The sequence below is a fragment of the Anomaloglossus baeobatrachus genome, chromosome 5 (assembly GCF_048569485.1).
Source record: "Anomaloglossus baeobatrachus isolate aAnoBae1 chromosome 5, aAnoBae1.hap1, whole genome shotgun sequence".
Taxonomy (NCBI): Eukaryota; Metazoa; Chordata; class Amphibia; order Anura; family Aromobatidae; genus Anomaloglossus; species Anomaloglossus baeobatrachus.
In genome coordinates, this window is record NC_134357.1 from 418846085 (window position 1) to 418858723 (window position 12639).

Consider the following 12639-nt stretch of genomic DNA (forward strand, 5'->3'; position numbering starts at 1 on the left):
CTTTGTCACCAAGGATTTTCTAAAGGTTTTCTACTGGGTTTAGATCAGGACTCTGGGCGGCCATTTCATTGTTTCAATGTTTTCTGTTTTATAGAACTGCTTTACCCGTTTTGCTGTGTGACAGGGGGCATTGTCCTGCATGAAAATTTCTGGCTGATTGAGTGATGAACACAAGTAAAGGCCGCTTTTCACGCTGCGATATCGTGACCGATATCGCTAGCGTGGGTACCCGCCCCCATCGGTTGTGCGACATGGGCAAATCGCTGCACAACATCGCCCAGACCCGTCACACTACTTACCTGCCCTGCGACGTCGCTGTGACCGGCGAAATGCCTCCTTTCTAAGGGGGCGGTTAGTTCAGCGTCACAGCGACGTCACAGCTGCGTCACTGAACCGCCGCCCAATAGAAGCGGAGGGGCGGAGATGAGCGGGACGAACATCACGCCCACCTCCTTCCTTCCGCATTGCGGGCGGAAGGCAAGTAAGGAGAGCTTCCTCGTTCATGCGGTGTCACACGTACTGATGTGTGCTTCTGCAGGAACAAGGAACAACTTCGTTACTGCTGCAGCAACGATATTCGAGAATGGACCCCCATGTCACCGATGAGCGATTTTGCAAGTTTTTGCAACGATGCAAAATCGCTCAAAGGTGTCAAACGCAAAGACATCGCTAAAGCGACCGGACCGGATGTGCGTCACAAATTCCGTTACCCCAACGAGTTCGCTTGAACAATGTCGCAGCGTGTAAAGCGGCCTTAAGCAAGGTTCTGATACACACTTGCAGTCACTCTGCCATGTTGCTGTATGAGAGGTCCAACTCCTGCTACAGAAAACATTCCCCAAACCATGACTCTTACTCCACCACCTTTCACTGACTTCTTAACACACTTTGGGTTCAGTGTTTACCCAGTTTTTCGATGAACATAATGTTTCCCACCAGACCCAAATAAATGAAACTTGCTTTCATCACTAAAATGAACTGTGGACCACTTCTCCTCTGTCCATACAACATGTTCCTCACTGATGGTGAGTCTAGCCTTTTGATTCTTTCTGCTAATGAGAGGTTTGGTCACTGCAGAGTGGGCTTTCAGTCCAATTGATCTTAAAGATCGTGACACTCTATGACGAGTCAGATCCTTACCCTGTTCAGTGCAGAACTGGCGAGCAATTCCAGCTGCAGTGTTGAAACGATTACCCATGGAGATTCTCTGCATTATCCTGTCCTCTTTTGCATTTGTCTTTCGAGGATGACCACCCTTCTTGAGGGACTTGAAAGAGTTTGTGATGTAAAGATGCAATATTCTTGAAATCACAGACTTGGAACAACCGACTTCTCTTGCTATGACTGATATGGTCACCCCTTTGGCCTTCATCTGCACAACCTGCTGCTGGAGGCTTTCAGTCACTTTGGAGCAGCACACCATTTTTGCAAAGTCAATGCAAACTGGAAGGTTAAGCTGCCAGTTACATAGGGTTTGCCCAATAATTAAGGAAATTAGCACCAGATGCCAGATTAACACCAATAAGTTGCAGGTATCTGAAAGTGTTCTCTAATTTTGATCAGTGTTTGTTTTTGTTTTTTTTTCCATTTATCTCATTTACATTTTTATTATGTTCTTTACAATAAATTCAACTTGTGAAATAAGCTTAAAATACTGCTAGTTTATTCATATTAGGATATAATCACAGGACTATACAATGACTTTAACATTTAGGAACTTGTCTATTATTCTCTAATTTTCCTCTTTAGTGTATAGATTTATCTATTAGATCTCTGATCAGTGTGAGGTGGTCACTAAGGGTGATAATACTGTTTTTTAAAATGTTGCCCAAAAAAACAACCATTTTTTGGGCAAGTAAATCAAAAAGCTAAGAAGGCAAAGCTGTCTCAAACCGACAACTGAACAATGCGAGTCCCGGCTTGAAAGGAAACAGATGAGACGGGCTGAATCAAAGGCAGCTAAACATCTGAGCACCAGGAACATCATATTCAGGAGAAATGGCTGAGACAGGCTGAATCAGGGGATTGTTTGGGACAAATATACCATGGCACACAAGAAAGTGGTTGAGGTCCTTGATCGCAACTTGAAAGATCTGCAGTGATCCAATTGCTTAATGGGGGTAATTGTACTTTTTCCACGCAACGTCTGCCAAACGTTACCTGTTCTTAAGGGAGCAATACCTGCAGAGAAGTTGAATGCCTGTATAAATCTTCATATCTATGGAGACATATTCAGAAGCTCTGACTACTAATGTACGGGTTCACTTGATGGGAAATACTACTATGGAAAAAGTTACACCCCACCTACTATGCCTCAGAAATGACAGGTTCCCTACAGGTTCCATTACTGGCTTAATTTAATTCCCAGAAGACTTGCAAAATGACGTCCTCGGTAAGGGAGATTATTGACCTAGTTTTCCCTGATATTTGTAACAATTTTAATAACCATCAGTGGCTTTGGGAAGGTGCAAACAGTAATGTCTGCTTCTTAAATCTACAAAAACGGGAGAGGCTCCTGGACCAGGGATTACGTACATGTCAATTGATTAAGTCCTGGATAGTGAGCAAACTGTAATATACCCATTGGAGGTCCTGAATTTTGGAGCCTCCTGGAATGCCAATGCATAATCTCACTTTAAAAAATAGGAGCTCTAATAATGTTGTTTAGGAACCATGAGGTACCGCAATTGTGTAACGGCACAAGGTTGTGTGTTAAGAGTCTCATGCCCAAAATTATTGAAGCTGCTATTCTTATGGGAGAAAATGTTTACACTCTGCATATCCCCTTTGCTACCAGGCAATATGCCCTTCCATTTTAAGCATCTGCAGTTCCCAATCTGACTTGCATTTGCTATGACTACCAACAAAGCACAAAGACAATCACTTAAAGTAGTAGACACTCAATTGAAAAGCTCTTGTTTTTCACATGGTCAACTCTACGTTGCTTGCTCTAGGGGGGTATCCCCAGAAATCTTTTCATATATGCACCCGAAGGTAAAACAAAAAACGTAGTTTACCCAAACGCACTACAATAGGCAGCTGTGTATCTGTAAATCATTCTTTGTCCGTTAACCACTCATAGGTTACTCTGAAGGAAGGGGGGGTGAAGGTTTGCTGCCCCCCTCTTAATTTTTATGTGTTTTGGTGCTGTCCATTTCCAACAACCACCACTCCAGTTTTCTAATCGTACATTGTGTTTGCTAACTGTATCAGAAGGCTAATGGATGTTTAGAAATCCCTGGAAAACCCTTGTTAGCACAGCTGAAAACAGTTTTGCTGATTAGAGAAGCTATAAAACTGACCTTCCTTTGAGCTAGTTGAGAATCTGGAGCATTACATTTGTTGGTTCCATTAAACTCTCAAAATGGCCAGAAAAGAGAACTTTCATGAAACTCGACAGTCTACTCTTGTTCTTAGAAATGAAGGATATTCCATAATAATAATAATCTTTATTTCTATAGCGCCAACATATTCCGTAGCGAGAAATTGCCAAGAAACTGAAGATTTCCTACAACGATGTGTACTACTCCCTTCAGAGGAGAGCACAAACAGGCTCTAATCAGAGTAGAAAGAGAAGTGGGAGGCCCCGCTGCACAACTGAGCAACAAGACAAGTACATTAGAGTCTCTAGATTGAGAAATCGACACCTCACAGGTCCTTAACTGGCAGCTTGATGTAATAGTAACCGCAAAACGCCAGTGTCAACGTCTACAGTGAAGAGGCGACTCCGGGATGCTGGCTTTCAGGGCGGAGTGGCAAAGAAAAAGCCATATCTGAGACTGGCTAATAAAAGGAAAAGATTAATGTGGGAAAGAGAACACAGACATTGGACAGAGGAAGATTGGAAAAAAGTGTTATGGACAGACAAATTGAAGTTTGAGGTGTTTGGAACACACAGAAGAACATTTGTGAGCCTCAGAACAACTGAAAAGATGCTGGAAGAGTGCCTGACACCATCTGTCAAGCATAATGCATAATGAATAGAAAATATAGTCCAGACATTGACTAGGTTAGAAATATTGATTTTTACTTTAAATAATAATTTTCTCCTTCAAGCTTTGCTTTCGGCACAGAATGCTCCTTTGCAGTAATTCCAGCATTCCAGACCTTTGGCATTCCAGCTGTTAATTTGCTGGGGTAATCTGGAGATATATCATCCCATGCTTCCAGAGCCACTCCTACAAGTTGAATTTTGCATTGCACTGAACTGACGTGATCTGACAATTTTTGTATTGTGAATATCTGACTGATCTGACATTTCACATGGAGAAACAATGGCCCATGCCAGAGCATTGTTGGGATGTGTGATTATAGCCGGCTTTAGTCCAGGAATTTTTATGTATAACCTTATTACCAATAGGTGTCATACGTATCTGTGTCGCCCTGGGCAAGCCAGGGGACACGGGTCACACCACCACCACACCCCACACTCCAGGTAGGCACATCACAGCTAACCAGAAATCCTTGTTGCCTTCCTCCAGGAGTCTGATGATGCACACCAGGGGGTGGGCCAGGCGGTTGGCTCCGCCCACCAAGGAGCTCACAGCTCTGGAGGCAGGAAGTAACCAGGCAGATAGCTCAGGGACGAGCTTGAGTAAACAACAGAGTTCAGCTCAGGGAGGAGAGGAGTTCAGAAAGTGAAAGTGAAAGTAGTAAAGGAGGAAAGCAAGTGAAGTGACAGAAGAGAAAGACAGCCTGAAGGGTCCAGCTTTGTGAGGGCCAGAACAGCAAGGTCAGCAACGGCGGTGACTGTCTGGAGGGGGACCGTTTGGAAGTTCCTGGAAGGACCCCGTTGGCTGTGTGCCCGGTGGTCTGGAGCAGTGTTCCGAAGGACAGTCAGCACCAGGGCAGGGGCCTCTCGGACCCCGGCAAGGCTAGGAGTCGCCAGATTTGCCAAATCCGTCAGTGACGGGGACGCAGCTCCCCCAACAACCAAGTCCCGAGTGAAGGCAACAGCCCAACCTGAACCGGGGAGACACCGCCACCGCCAGGGCACCAGTTTCCCCAGGGCCAGCGCCTGCGGGCAAAGTGTAGAGCTCCTCCGGCCCAGATTGCAGCCGGGGAGCGGGTAACCGGAGGGAATCCACCGATACCACAAGTCAAACAAAGGTGCAAGGAAGAGGGACATCACCGTCACCTACCGGGAGTGCAGGTGCAGCCGTCTGTGGGACCGTCCTACCAGCCGTTTGGTTTACCGTACAAACTGTGTCCGTGTGTCAGGCTGAGTGAGTACCATAGTGCCGCAAGGCACAGCGCTGCCCCCGCGTCCCTGCGCCCTCCAGGCCCTACACTTCACATCTCATCACCATCCCCGGGACCCCCATACTGAGCAGCGGTGGTGCAATCACCACAACCGTGGGAGGCGTCACGAACTATAACAATCCCCACATCCAACCACAAACACCCCCTTTCACTCACGGGCGAGGAGTGCCGCTCGAGAAACCCCGGGATCCGGCCCACAGCTCGAGCCACCAGGAGCAGCTGCCGGACCCGAGCAGAAGGGGTGAGCGCGGTGTGCTGACACCCTCCTCCCCGCCCGCGACAACTTGGCGTCACGAACAGGATCTTACCGCTCTGCCGTCTGGTAGAGGTGCGCCTTGTTACCGCCGGAGGTATCCGGCAGGAAAATTTCAGAAGCCGCCATCTTTGGCGCGAAAAGTTCCCGCTCGAGCGTCTTCTCGAGCAGTAGAGGCGCGAAGGCCAAAACCCCGCCCCGAGAGAGGAGGGGCCGGAAAGAGCTAAGGGGGACGCGATGGCGGCTGGACGCATGTAGCTGCGGCTATAAAAGCAGGGACGCCAGGACTCTGCAAATATACCGTTCCTGGAAGAGAAAGCCATCATGTGGATGCCATCCCGCGACACCGTAGCCCCCACGCCTGGAACCGCGGCGTGGGTGGAGATCCGGACCGCGCAGCTCTACCAACGGCTGCAGGTGAAGATGCAGCTCCTCATGGAGGAGTGGGAGGCCGACATGGTGGACGTTGTAGCCACCGTGCGGAGACGCGAGGAGGAAGCGGAGAAAGGGAGAGTGAGTGACCCACGTCCCGATGCCCTTGCAGGGCCGGTCATCGCGGCTGTGGGGCCCGGTCCAAGCCCTCTCCCCCCGTTGCCTCCCTCGCCACCCGTCCCGGAGGCCGTGACCCCGCCACTAGGCCTGCTACCACCGCAACCGGTAGCAGTACCCAGCGTCCCCGCCCAGGCGGGCCGACCTGTAGCCGGAGCCCGCGGCACACCGGAGGTGTTACCGTGGAAGACGCCGAAAGTAGAACCGGAGGCATCTCTTGAAAAACACCCCGAGCCGGAGCCGATGACCCGTTCCGAGCCGAAGGCCCGGCAGCGGAAAGCCCCTATGCCCATCCCCCACACCTCGGCTGAGGTGGCGCCGGGTTGTTGCTGCAAGGCAGCGCCCAAGGCCTTGACACCGCGGGATACGCCGCCCACCTTCCTGACAGTGGGTAACGTGTTGGATGTCCCGCGGGGCCCGACCCGTGCGCCGGCGCTGGCAGCAGCGCCGTACTGGGATAGGGAGCCGGTACCGCTGGGCCTGGAGATCGAGGAGAGGGAGCGGAAGAAGGCCGAACTGGTGGCCAGAGCGATCCGGGAGAAGGAGCACCTCCGGCGGGCGACCTCCCGTGCCCGAGGACCGTTGTACGTGGGGCAGGTGAGGCGGTTTGATGTCCGCCGGGGCTACGGGTTCATCTACGAGCCGGGCCTGGAGGCCGAAGTTTTTGTAGCCCGGCGGGATGTGAATGCCCACCTGCCCGAGGAGCATCCCGGCCGCAATCTGATGCCGGGAGACATAGTGCAATACGCCCGGTTCTTTGGGGAGCGGGGGTGGTTCGCGCTGGACGCTACACTGAAGGGCAGCCCAGAGGCCCGAGCGAGCGCCGCGCCCCCTCCCTTGGAAGGAGCACTGGAGCCTGGAGGACCGGAGTAGGGCCGTGGGTGCCCGTAGCAGCAGTCCCCGTTGGGACCACCACTTTGTTTGTTGTTGAAAAGTTTTGATGAAAATGAAAAATTACCGAAGTTTAACCTGATTTGCTTTTGTGATTGAACCGGCAGGAGCTGGCACCGTTGTCCCCGTGGGGACCGTTTAAAGTTTATTTGCATGGGAACTATCCATGGACAAGCCCGTGAACTTGCAGGGCACCACAAACGTTAAGTGGCTTGTAAATATGTTGGTTACCGTTACCGTTTCCGCAATACCGTCTCCGGAGAGGCAGGTTGGAGGGAGGGCCCTGAGCAGAGCAGGCCAGGGCCCAGCCACCAAAGGAACCGGTGGCCACCCTCTGGAGGGGAAGGACAGATCCCGCTCGGGTAACTTGTGCTGGACTGTGGGTCAAGGGGTGCTGCCTGGGTTTTAGGGGCAGCATCAGGGCCAGGTTGCTTGGGTGGGAGAGAGCGGAAACCGTGACCGTATACCGTTGCAACGTTTAAGTAAATGTGCCTCCCGTCTTGGGAAGAGTTATTAAAAATGTTATTTATGTTTGCTTAACCCTGTTACCCCTTTTACAGAAAAATAAAACCGGTGTAGGACGGCAGCCCGCGGACGGTCTGCATTTTGCTAAGGGGGAATGTGTCGCCCTGGGCAAGCCAGGGGACACGGGTCACACCACCACCACACCCCACACTCCAGGTAGGCACATCACAGCTAACCAGAAATCCTTGTTGCCTTCCTCCAGGAGTCTGATGATGCACACCAAGGGGTGGGCCAGGCGGTTGGCTCCGCCCACCAAGGAGCTCACAGCTCTGGAGGCAGGAAGTAACCAGGCAGATAGCTCAGGGACGAGCTTGAGTAAACAACAGAGTTCAGCTCAGGGAGGAGAGGAGTTCAGAAAGTGAAAGTGAAAGTAGTAAAGGAGGAAAGCAAGTGAAGTGACAGAAGAGAAAGACAGCCTGAAGGGTCCAGCTTTGTGAGGGCCAGAACAGCAAGGTCAGCAACGGCGGTGACTGTCTGGAGGGGGACCGTTTGGAAGTTCCTGGAAGGACCCCGTTGGCTGTGTGCCCGGTGGTCTGGAGCAGTGTTCCGAAGGACAGTCAGCACCAGGGCAGGGGCCTCTCGGACCCCGGCAAGGCTAGGAGTCGCCAGATTTGCCAAATCCGTCAGTGACGGGGACGCAGCTCCCCCAACAACCAAGTCCCGAGTGAAGGCAACAGCCCAACCTGAACCGGGGAGACACCGCCACCGCCAGGGCACCAGTTTCCCCAGGGCCAGCGCCTGCGGGCAAAGTGTAGAGCTCCTCCGGCCCAGATTGCAGCCGGGGAGCAGGTAACCGGAGGGAATCCACCGATACCACAAGTCAAACAAAGGTGCAAGGAAGAGGGACATCACCGTCACCTACCGGGAGTGCAGGTGCAGCCGTCTGTGGGACCGTCCTACCAGCCGTTTGGTTTACCGTACAAACTGTGTCCGTGTGTCAGGCTGAGTGAGTACCATAGTGCCGCAAGGCACAGCGCTGCCCCCGCGTCCCTGCGCCCTCCAGGCCCTACACTTCACATCTCATCACCGGGCCCCGGGATCACCAACCCCTACCCACGGAGGGGCAACACAACACCTGGCTGCTCCGCATCACCATCCCCGGGACCCCCATACTGAGCAGCGGTGGTGCAATCACCACAACCGTGGGTGGCGTCACGAACTATAACAATCCCCACATCCAACCACAAACACCCCCTTTCACTCACGGGCGAGGAGTGCCGCTCGAGAAACCCCGGGATCCGGCCCACAGCTCGAGCCACCAGGAGCAGCTGCCGGACCCGAGCAGAAGGGGTGAGCGCGGTGTGCTGACACCCTCCTCCCCGCCCGCGACATATCCATCATACAATGCCCATAGAGTATGATACCGCTATACTGTACGCCTGTGTGCTGCTGAGAGGAATACATTGCTGTATCTCAGCTCCTGGACATCTACCATCTACCTGGACAACAAAGGTCCAGGCATATTGAACTTTATAGTGTCCAATCCTTTTTTTCCTGACATCTGCTGAACATCAGATGTACCTAAGATGGCCAGGCCCTTCTACATTAGTTTGAAGACATATGTCAGTGATTTTTTTTTGCTTGCATAAAATGTTTGAGTTTGGTCAGTGTCAGTTTTTACCATCAGAGTTTCATTAGTTTTTCTCGTAAGCAAAAAAAACTAATGGAGGTTTGTCAAGCTTCTATCAGTGTGTGAAAATTGGACAGGACACAGTATTGTCTGGTTTTTTTTTCCATTGACCCAAAAATTTGCATTGATTGGTTTAATCTGCAAATCAAGATCAAAATCGGACTTGTCTCCTTAAGGTACCGTCACACTAAGCGACACTCCAGCGATCCCACCAGCAACCTGACCTGGCAGGGATCGCTGGAGCATCGCTACACGGGTTGCTGGTGAGCTGTCACACAGGCAGATCTCACCAGCAACCAGTGACCAGCCCCCAGCCAGCAGCGATGCGTGGAAGCGATGCTGCGCTTGGTAACTAAGGTAAATATCGGGTAACCAACCCGATCTTTACCTTGGTTACCAGCGCACACCGCTTAGCGCTGGCTCCCTGCACTCCCAGCCAGAGTACACATTGGGTTAATTACCCGATGTGTAGTCTGGCTATGTGTGCAGGGAGCAGGGAGCCGACACTGACAGCTGACAGCGTGAGAGCGGCGGACGCTGGTAACGAAGGTAAATATCGGGTAACCAAGGAAAGGGCTTCTTGGTTACCTGATATTTACATTGGTTACCAGCGTCCGCAGAAGCCGGCTCCTGCTCACTGCACATTCAGTTGTTGCTGTCTCGCTGTCACACACAGTGATGTGCGCTTCACAGCGGGAGAGCAACAACTAAAAAATGGTCCAGGACATTCAGCAACAACCAGCGACCTCACAGCAGGGGCCAGGTTGTTGCTGGATGTCACACACACAGCAACATCGCTAGCAACATTGCTGCTACGTCACAAAAGTTGTGCCTCAGCAGCGATGTTGCTAGCGATGTTGCTTAGTGAGACGTGGCCTTTAAGTTTCTGCAGGTCGCAGATCCTCATAAATACACTGCTATGGGAAGAGCCCATTAGATTATAATAGATATGTGTTCTATGTGTGAAAAATTGACATCTCAATGAGTGATCCGCAAAAGGTCAAGAGAACATGTCTTATTTTTTTTATCTAAGTCACAGATAAACTCGCTAATGCAAGTGTATGGGTCTGTGAAAGAAATCAGTCACCACTCAGATGCTCTGACTGACAGGAGAAGCTTGACATCCTCCATCTTTATCTTTTTTTTTAAAGGGGTTGTCCACTACTAGACCAACTTCTTCTAATTCCACACATTTCCCCCAGGTAAAGTATTAAAGCCTACACTCAGGTTCCGTACCGGCGTTGTTCCAATGGTGTCGCGGCTCCCTGTGCCGAGGCTCATGTGGGATTGAGATATCGCAAGTGCCCCACTTCCAATCAGTGTTGGCTTCATTCTAATTGCCTTCGGACCAAACGAACGTTCAACAGGAAGTCAGTGCAGCCGCTGTGCTCACTTCCTGTTGATTACACTCGTTTGGTCTGAAGGCGGGGAGAAGGAAGAGCAGACAACCCCTTTGTCGCGTGACATTGCGTTTGCAGTGTTGCATTGCATCTAATGATTTCCTGAGGTGGTGCTCTGTGATCCACCATGACTGACACAGAGTTGTAAATGGTTCCAGATCTGTTTGATTTTCTGCTACTAGATGTATTCTAATTACCTGACATCAATTACTTCAATGCTCAATTGTAACTTGTTTGCACTTTCTCTGTTTTTTTATTCCTGAAATATTTCAGTTCTAAAATATTTTCATGACTCCAAGTCCCAGACAGCTTGTACCAATGTTTTTTGTTACGCGCCTTGTCTCGCCTTGCAGCCCCAGCCAGAGACTATTTCTCATCTTGTGTTCAGAAAAGCACCGCTCCTTTTTTCTCATCTTCCTGTTCATCAGGGCAGGTTCTGACAATTTGGACCAATGGCATCTGTTAGGGCCAGATGGACGGGCAGACCCGGGAGGTGGATCCACTGGGCCGAACTCCCCGATGAGGGAAAGGAGTCCGGTAGCCGGAGCACTTTAGGTAACAGGACAGTCCGTGCACTGGAACACAACGGAGAAGTCCCTGGGACCACGAGGTCACTGATGGTGGTCCGGGTGACGGAGCTCAGGTTCGGAAGCCGTGATGATGTCAGGCGGGGTCCGGAACCGTTGGAGCGAGATGACGGGTCACCGCAGGGAACCGAGATGGTACGGACTGTCAGGATGGCAGATGGGCAGCGTTCGGGGTTCGAGATACAGCAGGACCGGATGGCGATGCAGGATCGGCTCTAGAAGACAGAGAGGTAAGTATCTCACAGAACACAAGGAGACCTGACTCCTAGCTTGGGAAAACACGAAGAACAGGCCCCGCTCCCTTGGACATTAACCCCCTTTATACCCTGTACCTGTGTGCATCATTTCCTGTCAGTGGACACTGGCCCTTTAAGAAAGGGTCAGTGACCGCGCGCGCGCCCTAATGCGCATGCGCGCGGCCCGGGTGCCAGAAGCCAGGGCAGGAAGCTGAGAGGAGGACGCAGCAGAGCCGGCCAGGGACTGGGAAGCCGACGGGCGCCGGGAGCGGGGACCAGGAGGCCTGGGAAGCGCGGGCACTGGAGGCTGAAGAGCGGGGAGCGTGGCAGGTGAGCCGGGGAGCGGAGCAGAGGACCCGGGGAGCGGAGCAGAGGACCCGGGGAGCGTGACAGCATCATTACACCGCTGGTCCAAACTGTGCACTTTCTTATGCTCCAAGCTGAGACAGCTTTGCCTCTGCAACATAACACTGTAGAAGCACGGGGTGGCGGAAGCTGGCCAGATCCAGAGCAGTTATTACTGGCTCTTTCTCAAAGTGATTGTAATTTGTAAGCACTAGCACTGTGCTTCTTGCCTAGGAGACCAGCCATCTCTGGTAGACTTAATTAGTGGCCAGTAGCTTAGACAACAATCAGTCACCAATAAATTTAAACATGGAGAGGATTTTTAATAAGTTGATTGCAAAGTTGCTTATTTTCACAAGCATTATGAAATTATACCCATTCTTGAAGAACCAACCACCTTAAAGGTATTTCATTGAACTTTGCCATTTCCATTAGTAAATTGTATGCTCATAGAATATCTGACTTCGGTGCTTTGTAATTTTAGATCAGGTGCATTATGGCAAAAAAAACCTTGTGCCAACAACCACCAATAATCCATGGATTCCAAACCACCTAGCAAGCAGACTGTAGGAAAACTAATTCTGAGGTGAGAGTTTTTGGTAAGGTATCAGTAATATATAGATGTTCATCTCTCAGTCACAAGGAGCATTTTTCCAGAAGATCTTGATGATGTTGAGCTGATTTCAACATCATCAAGTCTATCTGGGATTACATGTTGAGGACATAGCATCACTTCCAGGACTCCTTCTAATTTACGCTGAAGATAGTTCTTAGGCTATGTTCACACTAGAAAAATGATTTTTCTTAAGAAATTTCTTAAGAAATTTCTTAAGAGTGAAGGATTAGTGCACCTGCGTTAAAAAACGCACCAAAAACGCACCTGCGTTTTTGCCGCATTTTTGCCGCGTTTTCGGTGCGTTTGCGGTGCTTTTGTGATGCGTTTTGACCGCTGGTTGCTCCC